At 38.8% G+C, this 13,412-nt stretch overlaps 1 pseudogene; it reads left to right on the top strand.

The window, feature by feature from the left end:
* The window catches only part of LOC127419661 (lethal(3)malignant brain tumor-like protein 1), a 58,319-nt pseudogene that overhangs the window by 34,936 nt on the left and 9,971 nt on the right, over nucleotides 1-13,412 (top strand).

The raw sequence follows: 13,412 nt of genomic DNA, 5'->3' as shown, positions 1-13,412 counted from the left end.
TGTTTGAACAGTTAAAGAATAAATATAATTTGAGTAATAAAGAATTCTTTAGTTATCTGCAATTACAAGATTGTTTATGGGTCAAAGCAAAAACTTATCCTAAGATACCTGATTTGACATGTATTGAGCAACCCTGCCATTCTGATAAACCACTATATAAAACAATATCTAGAATATATGAAGCTCTGATCTCAAGCCAGCCTTTAGCTGACCCAGATAAATCCAGAAGTAGATGGGAACAGGATTTGGGGGTTAGAATATATGGGGATCTGTGGGGTCAGTTATGTAAATATGGGGTCACCTCAACCTTGAATTCTAGGTATAGATTTATTCAACTTTAATATTTACACCAGCTTTACTACACTCCATCCAGACTACATAAATTTAACAACAGTATTTCACCCATCTGCTTCAGATGTGGTACAGAAGAAGGAACATTTTTGCATTCTACCTGGTTGTATCCTAAAGTGAAGGTGTTTTGGGTGCAAGTATGTGATAGTATATCACAGATTCATGGAATTGATTTTCCAGTGGACCCAGAGGTGTGTTTATTAGGTAATTTTACCAACTCTAACCTCCGACATAGTCAAGCAATTAAGCTTGATCAGCTATATGTTGATTAAACAGCTAAAATTAAATGTTGTTGATAATAGCTAAAAAATGTATTGCTTTTGAAATGGAAAGCAGACTCTGATGTGCCGACTGGATTGTGGTTGCCGGAGGTTTGCAGCTGTGTACCTTTAGAGAAGATCACATATTCAGTGAGGGGCAGGGGTGAATTATTTTATAAAATCTGGAAACCCTTTTTGAATTATATAAAAATAGTGCCACATGATTTGATTTGAAAGAGTTGATTTTCTAACCATTTTATATTGTATCTCTCTGTTCCCTTTTTGTTTATGTTTTTTTTTTGCTTCATTTGTGTTCTGTCTGATGTTTGTTGTTATTACTGTTATATTTGAAAAAAGCAAAATAAATAAATAAATACTACCAAATTATGTCGATCATCAGAGGATATCTGAGACTGTTACCCGAGTGACGTTTTGGTATTTTGCTAATAAATTTCAGTAGACTGACATTTTATTGTGTGAATATGTTGGCCTGAAACACTCATCTGTTGTGCTTAGATTCACTTTGATGGCTGGAGTCACTTGTATGACGAGTGGATGGACTCTGACCATCCGGACATCCACCCGGCAGGCTGGTGTGAAAGCACAGGACACCCCCTCAAACCTCCACCCTGTCAGCCCTGTGCCCAGAAACCTGGTGAGAAACCAAAAAAGTCCTTCTCATTCCTCATTCCACTGACTCTTATATGCTCATCAAGGAAATACTCTGTCAATTCAGAGTAATATTCGTCTTTCAGGTCCCAGGGAGAACCTGACCGCCCGACTGCCGAACTACTCCTCCGTGTCCTGTAAAAGCCTCCCTTATCCCCGCAACACCTCCAAATACAGTTTCCACCACAGGTTACTCCTTCATGTGACTTTAGCATATCCAGAGGACAATTTTATGAAAGAGCTTATATTTTCATAGCTCAAGCAACTTGGAAGAAAGTTATCCAACAACTACAGTACATTTTATTATAAACAAATAAATACAGAAAGTGCCTTACTCCAGGATGTGATTGCTCTGGTCATGTGACAGGGCGTTTCACTGCTCATCACTGTTTATCTGGCTGTCCATTGGCTGAGAGGAACCAGGGCAGGCTCAAGGCAGAGCTCTCTGACACTAAGGGATCCAAACGGAACTTGCTAGTCTTCGGTCAGAGAGCAAAAAAGTCACAATATCATGGCAGGTAAGACAGTACTCACATTTGTTATGTTTGTCAAGTACAATAGCATATTTGCATTGAGAAGTATTGCTGTAATATTTACACTTATTTAAATGTCATTTTTTTTTCTATCACCAGGATTGGTCGTCCCCCTAAATATCATAAAAGTCAGCAAAGAAACTGTCAGAGTGAGTTTTATTTTTATATTCAACCTGGTCTCATAGAATCCCATTATTATGGAGCGTGTTTTTTTTCAAGAGGGTAACTTCAATGCTGCATCAGAAGCTGACCCTGTGAGTGTACCATGCAGGGGTAAGTTATACCATCATGCCAATTTGATTGGCTGGTGAAGCAGGCTCAAGCCTTGCATGCCTCCTTTTTTCTTCGTAACAAGCAGTTTGCTCATTCAGTAATAGCATTGTATACAGTATAGCTTGGACTGCTGACTCACTGATACAGCGCTTGCTGAGATTGATTGTGTTCATGGCAAACATATGAAACTCAACACGCTTTGCTCTCTGCTTGCTTTCATTCTAAAGCAGCACTCAAGTGACCGTATGAATGAGATGCAAGAGGATGGGATACAGGGCATAGAGTGAAGCATGTATGCGCTTAGGTGAGATGCTTGCCTTTTTCTCCCAATTTGGAATGCCCAGTTCCCAATGTGCTTTTTAAGTCCTCGTGGTCGCGTAGTGATTCGCCTCAGTCCGGGTGGCGGAGGACGAATCCCAGTTGCTTACGCGTCTGAGACCATCAGCCCACGCATCTTATCACATGGCTTGTTGAGCGCGTTGCCACGGCGACATAGCGCGTGTGGAGGCTTCACGGCAACCACACTCAACTCACCACTGAGAACGAACCACATTATAGCGACCACGAGGAGTTTACCCCATGTGACTCTACCTTCCCTAGCAACCGGGCCAATTTGGTTGCTTAGGAGACCTGGCTGGAGTCACTCAGCACGCCCTGGGCCAAAAGTTTGGAATAATGTACAGATTTTGCTCTTATGGAAACAAATTGGTACTTTTATTCACCAAAGTGGCATTCAACTGATCACAATGTATAGTCAGGACATTAATAACGTGAAAAATTACTATGTGTTTGTCTTTTTGGTTAAGTTTATCATTAAACCTTTATTTATATTGTTAAGCCGGTTCTCGCCTCCTCCTTTCCATTTACCTCGTTACGCCAGGCAATTACTACAATACAGTATATTATAAAAAGTAAACAATAGGCCAGTGCATATCAATAATAATGAAGTTAAGGCATGGAAAATGCCTTTAAATGATTCTTACTATTTGAAATCTTAGACGACTGAAAGGTCAAGGACTGGCGAATGCCATAAGATGCAGATCAAAAGGAAATTATGTAAATGCAAATAATGATGTGATGTTAGACACCGATCCTTCTGTTGAAGCCTGCGTCAAACCTACAACACCTATGCATATCCATGACATGTGAAGCTTCAGTCGATTAAATTTTCGGTATATGCTTCAAAAGAAGCGTTAATCCAGCACAGGTTTTATCCCAATAAGTAGTGCAAATACTTAACTGCTACTAAATGTTTCTGCCCCAACCACAAGCATATATTGAACAGGGCAAAATTACCAAATTGCATGTTACTTAAAATAAAACAATGTTGTTAGCTAAAGTGGTGGAGCATTTATGGGAGTTTTTGTTGATCAGCAGATGCAAAAAATGTAACTGAGGAAACTTGAGAACAGACGCCTTGGAATTTCAAATGTCTGTGATAAAGCCCCATTGTTATGAAGCTTCAAGTCCTATTATTAATTAAAATAATTAAAAGGTTACAGTAACCCATAATTTTGCAAATCTCTACACTGAAAGATGCCATAATGACTCTAATAAAACAGAACTGGTTTTGATTTGATTATTTCTTGTATTTGAGCAGCAAATACGAATATTATTATTTATAGATCGGCCTCTAATAAATCCAGTTTGTGTCTCTCCAATGATTTTAGATAAACCAAGTTTCAAGCAATTGTTTATATATATGTACACATTTATACACATACATATATATATATATATATATATATATTTGTGTGTGTATATGGGTTAACAATGTGTAGTCATTATTTACCAAAGTTATAGGTCGTAAATTGTCCAACAATCTAGGGTCCTTCCCCGGTTTGGGAATAAGCGTGATTAAACCTTGTCTCATTGAGCAAGGTAGAACCGAATTATTAGTTATTTCCTGAAAAGCCGCAAAAAGAAATTCCCTTAATAGACCCCACAAATGTAGATAAAAATGAGACATAAGACCATCTGGGCCAGGCGATTTATCTAATGACAAACACATAACAGCAGAATCAACCACTTCAATTGTTAATTCTGCAGTACGTCACTTTAAATTGTTCATCTAATTGAGGGACAAATTCACCAATTTCTTCATAAAGGGAATTAAGGTCTAAAATTAAGGAAGAGAACGAATATAGATTCTGATAAAAGCTGCCGATTTCTTTTGCTATTAATTTTGCATCAGAACATTCTACACCATCAATGATTAAAGTTTTAACGGCATTTTTTTCTTGATGCTTTTTTTCTAACCTACAGAAATAAGCTGAGCTCTTTTCCCCTTTTTCCATCCATTTAACTCTTGATCTAATGTATGCCCCCCTAACTTTTCTCATATAAATTTCATCTAACTGTGTTTGCAGAGATAACAATCTTGATGTATCATTCTCTGTCAAACTTAATTTGTTAGAACATTCATTTGTTTCTTTAATAAGAGGTCTCTTCTAAAAGATAATATCTATTTAATCGTTTACTGTAAGAAATAGACAACTGACGAAGTTTGTATTTAAAGAATTCCCATTTGCTTATCCAGGAAACCAAACTATCATCTCTAATAATATTTGAAACTATATCTTCCACCGCTTTTACATAGTCCTCTTTTCCGAGAAGGTTAGAGGTAAACTTACAATATCCTTTGTTATGGAAAGGTTTATCTTTTTGATTTATCATCAACTTGAAAAATGGTCTGTAAGGGGAGCTGCAGATATGCTAGAGGTGGTTTGATAAAGCAAAAATCTATGAGAAATTAACCAAAAGTAAATTCAAGACTTGCTAGAAGCATCAGGTTTAAACCAAGATAACTGTCTTGAATACGGGTTTGATTCACGCCAAGGATCTACTAAGCCTTGATTAATACAAAAATCTACTAATATTGAGTTATAGTGATGTACATTATATTTAGTAGGTGACCTAACCACTCATCATACACCATATTAAAATCACCTCCCAATTTAATAAAGTCAGTAGCATACTTTTTTTTTTAGTAGCATACTTTGAAATTGAAATTTCAGAAATTAAGAGTCTGTTTTGGGACAAATTGATGTGACCATACACATTTCCTAAGATAATGTAACAATTATCAATTTTTAGGATGCAAAACAACAAATGCCCATCTAAGCTAGATCTTTCCCAGGCAAGTGATTCAAAAGAAGAGCAACGCCTCCTTAGCGGGCTGTGTCATGATCAAAAAAGATTGGTTCACCCCACTGATTAGACCAAAAGGAACAATCACTGCCACTTGAATGCATTTCCTGCAGAAGAACACAATGAGCTTTCCTCTCTTTACAAAACAAAAATGTAGCCTATCTCTTAGGCCCCTAACATTTAGTGAAAGAAAAGAAATACAGCCATTGAGCTGAAACATAGAACACTATATAACACAATATTGACAAAGGACAATGAAGAATCACTGCTGGGGATAGAACAACGCCAGCTATTGAAATTTAATACGAAAGCAAAAGAAAAGTATGAACTGATGCTCTGGCAGGTAACAGTTTTACATTCAGTTCTCACTACTCACAGCCCCTTCTTTGCTTCATGGGAATAATCAGTCCAAGCTTTTATTTGCAGGTGAGATTAAACAGCCATCGATGTATCCCAAAGGACCTTGATAGTATGCCTTCTTACCAGCACTCCTAGCTTCCTGGATGAGCAGCCATACAGCTGCACGAGCTCTCCGGTCCTCAGCTGACAGATCCTCCGCGAACTTAATAACACAGTCAAAGCACACCTGCGAATTCTTTGTAATCTTCCAGATGTCGTCTCTGTATCTACACATGGTGAACTGAACAATCATTTGATGGTGTCTTCCATACTCCTTTTCCCCCATCTTCCAGTTTCTGTGCTAAATGTGGGGCTATATCAGCCAAAAGATCACCCACCTCTTTCCGTGCATCCTCTTCAGCATGCTCTTTCATCCCTTTAATACGGAGATTCCATCTTCGCTTATAACGCTCGAGTTCTGACGTTTTCAGCCTTAATTCTTCATTGGACTTGACGAGCAGTGCTGCTTGCTTTTCCAAGACCGTATATTTCTGTTTATATTATTTAATCTCTGCAGCATTAAACTCCACCGATTTGGAGATGGTCGCAATCATAATGCTGTTTTGTCTGCGATGTCCTCTAGCTTTCTATCTTGAGAATCAAATCTAGCCATTAAGGAGTTAATCGCCTGGAGCAACGCTGCACTGGAGATGTCAGCATCGTCGGCTTAACCTTTTTTTGTAGGATTTTGTGTCGGAGTAATGTGAGAAGCATCCCGTCGTCTTTCCTTGGTGTTCTCTCGACCATAACTGTGATCCGTTTCTATGGATACACTTTGGGCTCTGTTTGCTAAATGCGCCATGTTCCTGCAAGTTGTAGACTTGTTGAATGAATTGATCTCAAACGTTTTAACAAACAAACGAAAGCAGTAGTAATTTGTTTAATTGATCACTTCAATTTCTGTGGCCAGTATATGAGAAAGTGGCAATAAAACATAACTGAAAATAGTAACTGCCAGAGCTCAGCAAAACACGTGCGCCTAGCTCGCCATCTTGCCACCTCCCTCCTCCTCTCTCTCTGTCTGTGTGTGCGCGTGTGTGTAATAGAGTTGCTCAGATACCAGATTTTGTCTTCGGTACAATACCAGCCCTGGTACCTCGGTATCGATACTAAAAATCAACAAATAAAAAGCCTCAGGTTTATGAAATGAAACAGAAAATAACTTGATTAAAAGAACCGCATAAAGTCTCACAGATACAAAGTTTGCATTTTCCATTTTAATTTTTCTGGATTCCATGTTTAATGTTTTAATTAAATGTTATGATCAAATGGTGTTTAATAACATTTATTCATAAAGCTTTAATCAAAAAAAATATTAAATTTTTTTTTGTAAAAAAAAAAAAAAAAATATTGCAAATTATATTTTTTATTGGTAAAATAAAATGCTGCACAACAGAGCTTAACAGTATTAATGAAAACATTAATGGAAAAAAAATCTGATTACCTGTGGCACAAGGCTGCTATGGCTGAATCACAACATAGTGATATTGCTTAGATAATAATAATAATAATAATAATAATAATAATAATAATAATACAACCATTTAATATTATATATCCAGTTGAACAGAGCCTTCATTTTAGCATTTACCTTTGAGTTCTTCCTGTTTTTAACGGGTTAGTTATATCAAGCTTCCCATTAATGCTGGGATTACATTGCATTGCATATGTCATATTGCATTGCTTGTGTGCACGTTCTGAGCCTTGTTGAACTGACCATGAGAAAAACTGTGGCACCTTTATTACAAAAAAAAACTTACAGGATAAGTTAATTAAGTGAAATCATAAAATAAAATGAAATAAATCAAATACATTTTTACAAGTTCAGATAAAATCCTATTAGTATCCCAGATTTTTCAAAGATCATACATTTATAATTTTTGAGTATTTAATATATATAAATATATATATATATATATAAAGATTAAATGTTTAGAGACTTGAGACTTGACTCGGACTCCAGTGTTAAAGACTTCAGACTTGACTCGGACTTCAGATGAAAGACTCGTGAACATCTCTGAGTAGAAGTCAAGAAAACCCTCCGTAATTTAACGTGCTATAGGAGTGCCGACAGAAAGCGAGAAGCATGGTATTAATGGATGCAATCTGACCCAATACATTGAAGTACTCATGCATGATGACGTGCATGAATACTGGAGCCTGATTCCCGAATGGGAGAATTATATTGGGAGAAATATTGCCGCTTGAAAAGTGATATTAATGCAGTTTAAGAGAAATGATGCACATAAAATTGAGAACATTGATAACAGAAATCCTAGAACCCCATCGACCACCACCTATTTGCATTGATGATTGTTCCCCCAAAGAAGAATAGACAGAACTTGGCGTGTTTCCTGATGGAGAACAGCTGTGCTGAGGAGCTTGAACATCACAGTGGGTAGACCACGACATGAAGCGACTGTCGCTTGGAGAAGCGAGTCATAGCGTGTGACATGAAAAAAACGGAAGAAGGCAACGAGAAACACCTGAGCGGCCTTATAAAGCAGAGGCTGTGTTTTGATTGAATGAGGTGCCTGATAGAATTAATCCCAAGATCTTCCTGTTGTTGAAGCCATGCATGGAGACTGTCATGTCACAACACGGAGATTTTAGGTGTTGTCATGTTGCATAAGCTGCATTCTCGGTTTCACTGCTGTTACGAGCCGGAAACTAGTTTGTGGCATGACACAGATCACTTCAGTGTCTGTTTTTACTGTTGTTGACACCATGCCTGAAGACTGCCATGTCGCAACACAAACTTAAGACCTAGTTGCATAGACATGAGGCATGCATGTTGGATAGACCCCGTGGAGCAGTTTCTTCCACATTCCCAGTCCAGTGCTCTCGCTTTCCCCACTAGTGCATGCCGGTAACAAAAACACTATTTCAGTCTTTGCTGTTTACGGTTTGCCACATTTAACCATAGTTTTGGTTATAGTTATAGACTAGGGATCAATTAATTCTAAATCAATAATTTAATACTATTTAATAATGCTATTAATACAGAGTGTGTATTGATAAATAAATTGGAGGACAAGATGCTTCGAGAATCGTTTTGTAAACAATCGTAATTGAATTGTGAGGCCAGTAAAGATTCACACCTCTAGTGTAAAACATGCTGAAAATAGACTAAAAACTTATTTATCAACACAACCTTTTACAATAAAGGTGTTTATGACTCAACATAAAAAACTGTGCTGAACTACTAACCTATTGACTTAAAAAAAAAAATAATCTTGATGCACATTAACCGTAGTAACACTTTCCTCATAAATTAGATTCCATGACAGTTAAGTTTATAATAGATTTCAATAACCCACTCTTGATAAACATCTTATTATTTATGTCCGTTATCCCAGGAAAAATGTAGTAATCCAGAAATCACTTTATTTTCTGTATAGTCACACAGTACACACAGTCACATGGCACAGATGTAATATAAACTCAAACTGCGTCTCCCGTTGAAGTCACGCAGCAGCTCTCCTCAGCCCTCGCAAACACATAATATGTGAAACAGGTGATACTCTTTGGATACTTTGTTGGTTTTATGATATTTCTGTGAAGGGAATTGGAAAATTAGCACAATCCTCTGAGTAGCAGGCTAGCAGCTACAAGTTTGTTTACTCTTCTTCCAAAAAGTACTCAAGAGAAGGAGCTAAAAAAGTCCCTCTAATATAGTTCCTCATGTGCAAAAACTATGAAAAGTAGTAGTTCCGAGAAAAAGTCCCTAAAATGGGTGGGAAACAGATTTTTGTCTCAAGTCCGTCCACTGGACTGGTTTGTGTTGAGTGATTTGCAGATGCATATGTGCAGATATTTCCTTGCTGCAGACCATTCTTGATATTCGGCTTCAAGGGGACTGCATTCCAGTTCAAGGTCCTACCCTTTGGGTTGTCCTTGGCCCTTCACACATGTACAAAATGTGTAGATGCAGCGCTCGCTCTGCTGAGACCAAACAGCATCCGTGTTACCTCAGCTATTGTTTGTTGATAGCTCAATCGAAGTTACAAGACTGGTTGCTAGCCCATTGGGGCCTTAAAGGCAACTAGACAAAGAGCATGTGACTACCCAGTCAGCAAGTTTCTTTCCTAGGAATGAAACTTCACTCTGTAACCATGTCGGCACCTGACCGAATGCGTGCAGTCCATTCTCCCACACTTGACAAGGTTCAAGCGGGGGGGGGGCCCTTCCATTGTGTCAGCACCAGGGAGTACTGGGCTTGATGGCCAATGCAACCGCCATCACCTTCCTAGGCTTGCTGCAGATGAGACCTCTCCAGTGCTGGTTCGACCTGGGGATCCCTCATCATGCTTGGCAACATGGCCACCTTCGCTTCCTAGTGACATGTCGCTGCTTGGCCACGTTAGGTATTTGGAGGAAAGCCTCCAAAAAGTTTCATAGTTAGTGCTACGGACTCATCCATTGCAGGCTGGGGAGCCCTATTTAAAGGATGTCTGGCATTGGGCACTTGGAAAGATGCAAAAACTGTGTGGCACATAAATTGCCTGAAACTGCTTGTAGTCCTCTTGGCTCTGAGAGCCCTTTGGTCAGACGTCAAAGTTTCACGTCCTTATTCGTATGGACAGCATTGCAATTGTGGCCTGTGTTAACTGCCAAAGAGGAGTACTGTCAAATCACCCAATGTTGAACCTATTATGCTGAAATTTCTGGTGTGAGTCATGTCCCTCTGTAACTGGATCCTAGACTTCCTGACTGGGAGACCTCAGTCAGTCCGGATCGGAAGCAACATCTCCAACACCACCAAACTGAGCACTGGGGCCCCTCAGGGCTGTGTGCTTAGTCCACTGCTGTTCACTCTGTTAACTCACGACTGTATCACGACATCATCAAGTTCGCTGATGACACAACTGTGGTGGGTCTCATCAGCAAGAAAGATGACACAGCATACAGAGAGGAGATGCAGCAGCTAACGGACTGGTGCAGAGCCAACAACCTGTCTCTGAACATGGATAAAACAAAAGAGATGGTTGTTGACTTCAGGAGAGCACGGAGTGACTGCTCTCCCCTGAACATCGATGGCTTCTCTGTGGAGATTATCAAGAGCACCAAATTCCTTGGTGTTCACCTGGCGGAGAACCTCACCTGGTCCCTCAACACCAGCTTCATAGCCAAGAAAGCCCAGCAGCATCTCCACTTTCTGCGAAGTCTGAGAAAAATAATTGTCATCAGTAAAACGTATTAGGGACCTCCAGGCCCTGTCGGTCAGTAGCTCCTGTCTAGAGTTCGGACCAAGCTTGTCAAAGGCCATTCTTAAACCCAGGGATGGTTATGTGCCCAAAGTGCTGGCAACCCCCTTTAGGGCTCAGGTTTTTACCCTACACTCATTCTCTACTCCTCCCTTTTTGAGTCGGACGAGGCTAAGAGGTTACACATGCTCCACCCTGTGTGGGCATTACGCATGTACATTGACCACACGAGTCAATTCAGAGTATCAGAACAATTCTTTATTTGCTTTGGAGGCAGCACAAGAGGTTTGGCCATCTTCAAGCAAAGAATGTCCCACTGGGTAGTGAATGCCGTTGCGCTTGCATATGACTGGGCATGAAAGCTCATTCAACCAGGAGTATGGCCTCCTCCTGGGCATGGGCAACGGGCTTGTCTCTAGAAGACATACAGTATGTCTGGCTGCAGGTTGGGCTTCCCCTAACACCTTCACCAGGTTTTATAACCTGCATGCATCTTCCCTCTCTTCCCAGATCTTTATTGAGGAAGAAGGTTGATCACTGACCATTTGGTTAGTGTTGGTGTTAGAAGCTATGTTCTATGTGTGAATGAGAGCATGTGTGCAGTGTTCTACTACCCTGTTAGGCTAGTGTCTTTGTGCCAAAAACCAGTAGGTGTGTTCAATTTTAACTGCGCCTTGCCTTACCGATCGGTGACATTTGCCGATTACAGACAGGGAAGGAGTTGAAAAGTGAGCTGTCAAGCCTGACACTTTGCTCTTCCCGTCGTGTGTTGAACTATATCAGTCACGGAAGATTGCACAATATAATAACCAGGGCCCATATTTACAAACATTTTTATCTTACCACTAGGTAAGTTAAGAGTTTTTGCTTAAAACCTATTCACAAAACTAATGAGAGCAAGTTTTACAAAGAGAAACTTAATGTAAGAGTAAGGCAGATTTGACCTTATTGCAATGGATGACATCACATTTTATGAGCACACACTTTTAAATCGCCAAAAGTGATTGGTAGACAGCGAAGCGCAATTTGTCTGGAATTTTCTCAGACAGATAGCAGGATATATATGTATATATATATATATATATATATATATATATATATATATATATATATATACTACCGATCAAAAGTTTTGAAACACTTGACTGAAATTTTTCTCATGATCTTAAAAATCTTTTGATCTGAAGATGTATGCTTAGATGTTTGAAATTAGTTTTGTAGACAAAAATATAATTGTGCCACCATATTATTTTATTTAATTATAAAAATAAAAATAAAAAAAAAAATAAAAAAAAAGTTTTTGAAATTGATGACTTGGACCAAATAATAAAGAAAAGCAGCCAATAAGTGCCCAACATAGATGGGAACTCCTTCAGTACTGTTTAAAAAGCATTCCAGAGTGATACCTCAAGAAGAAGTTGGTTGAGAAAATGTCAAGAGTACCTGTCTGCAAATTCTAGGCAAAGGGTGACTACTTTGAAGATGCTAAAATATAATTTATTTTGGATTTTGTTTAGTCACAACATAATTCCCATAGTTCTATTTATGTTATTCCATAGTTTTGATGACTTTACTATTATTCTAAAATGTGAAGGAAAAAAAATATAATAAAGAATGAGTAAGTGTTTCAAAACATTTGACCGGTAGTGTGTGTGTGTGTGTGTGTGTGTGTGTATATATATATATATATATTTTAGAATAATAGTAAAGTGTATATATATATATATATACACACACACACACACACACACACAGTGGAAGTCAGAAGTTTACAACTTAGCCAAATATATTAAAACTCAGGTTTTCACAATTCCTGACATTTAATTCTAGAAAACATTCCCTGTCTTAGGTCAGTTAGGATCACTACTTTATTTTAAGAATGTGAAATTTCAGAATAATAGTACAGAGAATGATTTATTTCAGCTTTTATTTCTTTCATCACATTCCCAGTGGGTCAGAAGTTTACATACACTTTGTTAGTATTTGGTAGCATTGCCTTTATATTGTTTAACTTGGGTCAAACATTTTAGGTAGCCTTCCACAAGGTTCTCACTGTAAGTTGCTGGAATTTTGGTCCATTCCTCCAGACAGAACTGGTGTAACTGAGTCAGGTTTGTAGGCCTCCTTGATCGCACACGCTTTTTCAGGTCTGCCCACAAATCTTCTTTCGGATTGAGGTCAGGGCTTTGTGATGGCCACTCCAATACCTTTACTTTGTTGTCCTTAAGCCATTTTGCCACAACTTTGGAGGTATGCTTGGGGTCATTGTCCATTTGGAAGACCCATTTGCGACCAAGCTTTAACTTCTTGGCTGCTTTCTTGAGATGTTGCTTCAATATATCCACATAATTTTTCTTCCTCATGATGCCATCTATTTTGTGAAGTGCACCAGTCCCTCCTGCAGCAAAGCACCCCCACAACATGATGCTGCCACCCCCATGCTTCACGGTTGGGATGATGTTTTTCGGCTTGCAAGCCTCACCCTTTTTCCTCCAAACATAACGATGGTCATTATGGCCAAACAGTTCAATTTTTGTTTCATCAGACCAGAGGACATTTCTCCAAAAAGT

Source organism: Myxocyprinus asiaticus, chromosome 29, assembly GCF_019703515.2.
Source record: "Myxocyprinus asiaticus isolate MX2 ecotype Aquarium Trade chromosome 29, UBuf_Myxa_2, whole genome shotgun sequence".
Lineage (NCBI taxonomy): Eukaryota > Metazoa > Chordata > Actinopteri > Cypriniformes > Catostomidae > Myxocyprinus > Myxocyprinus asiaticus.
Note: the sequence above shows the minus strand (reverse complement) of the source record. Positions and strands in the feature narration are given on the sequence as shown.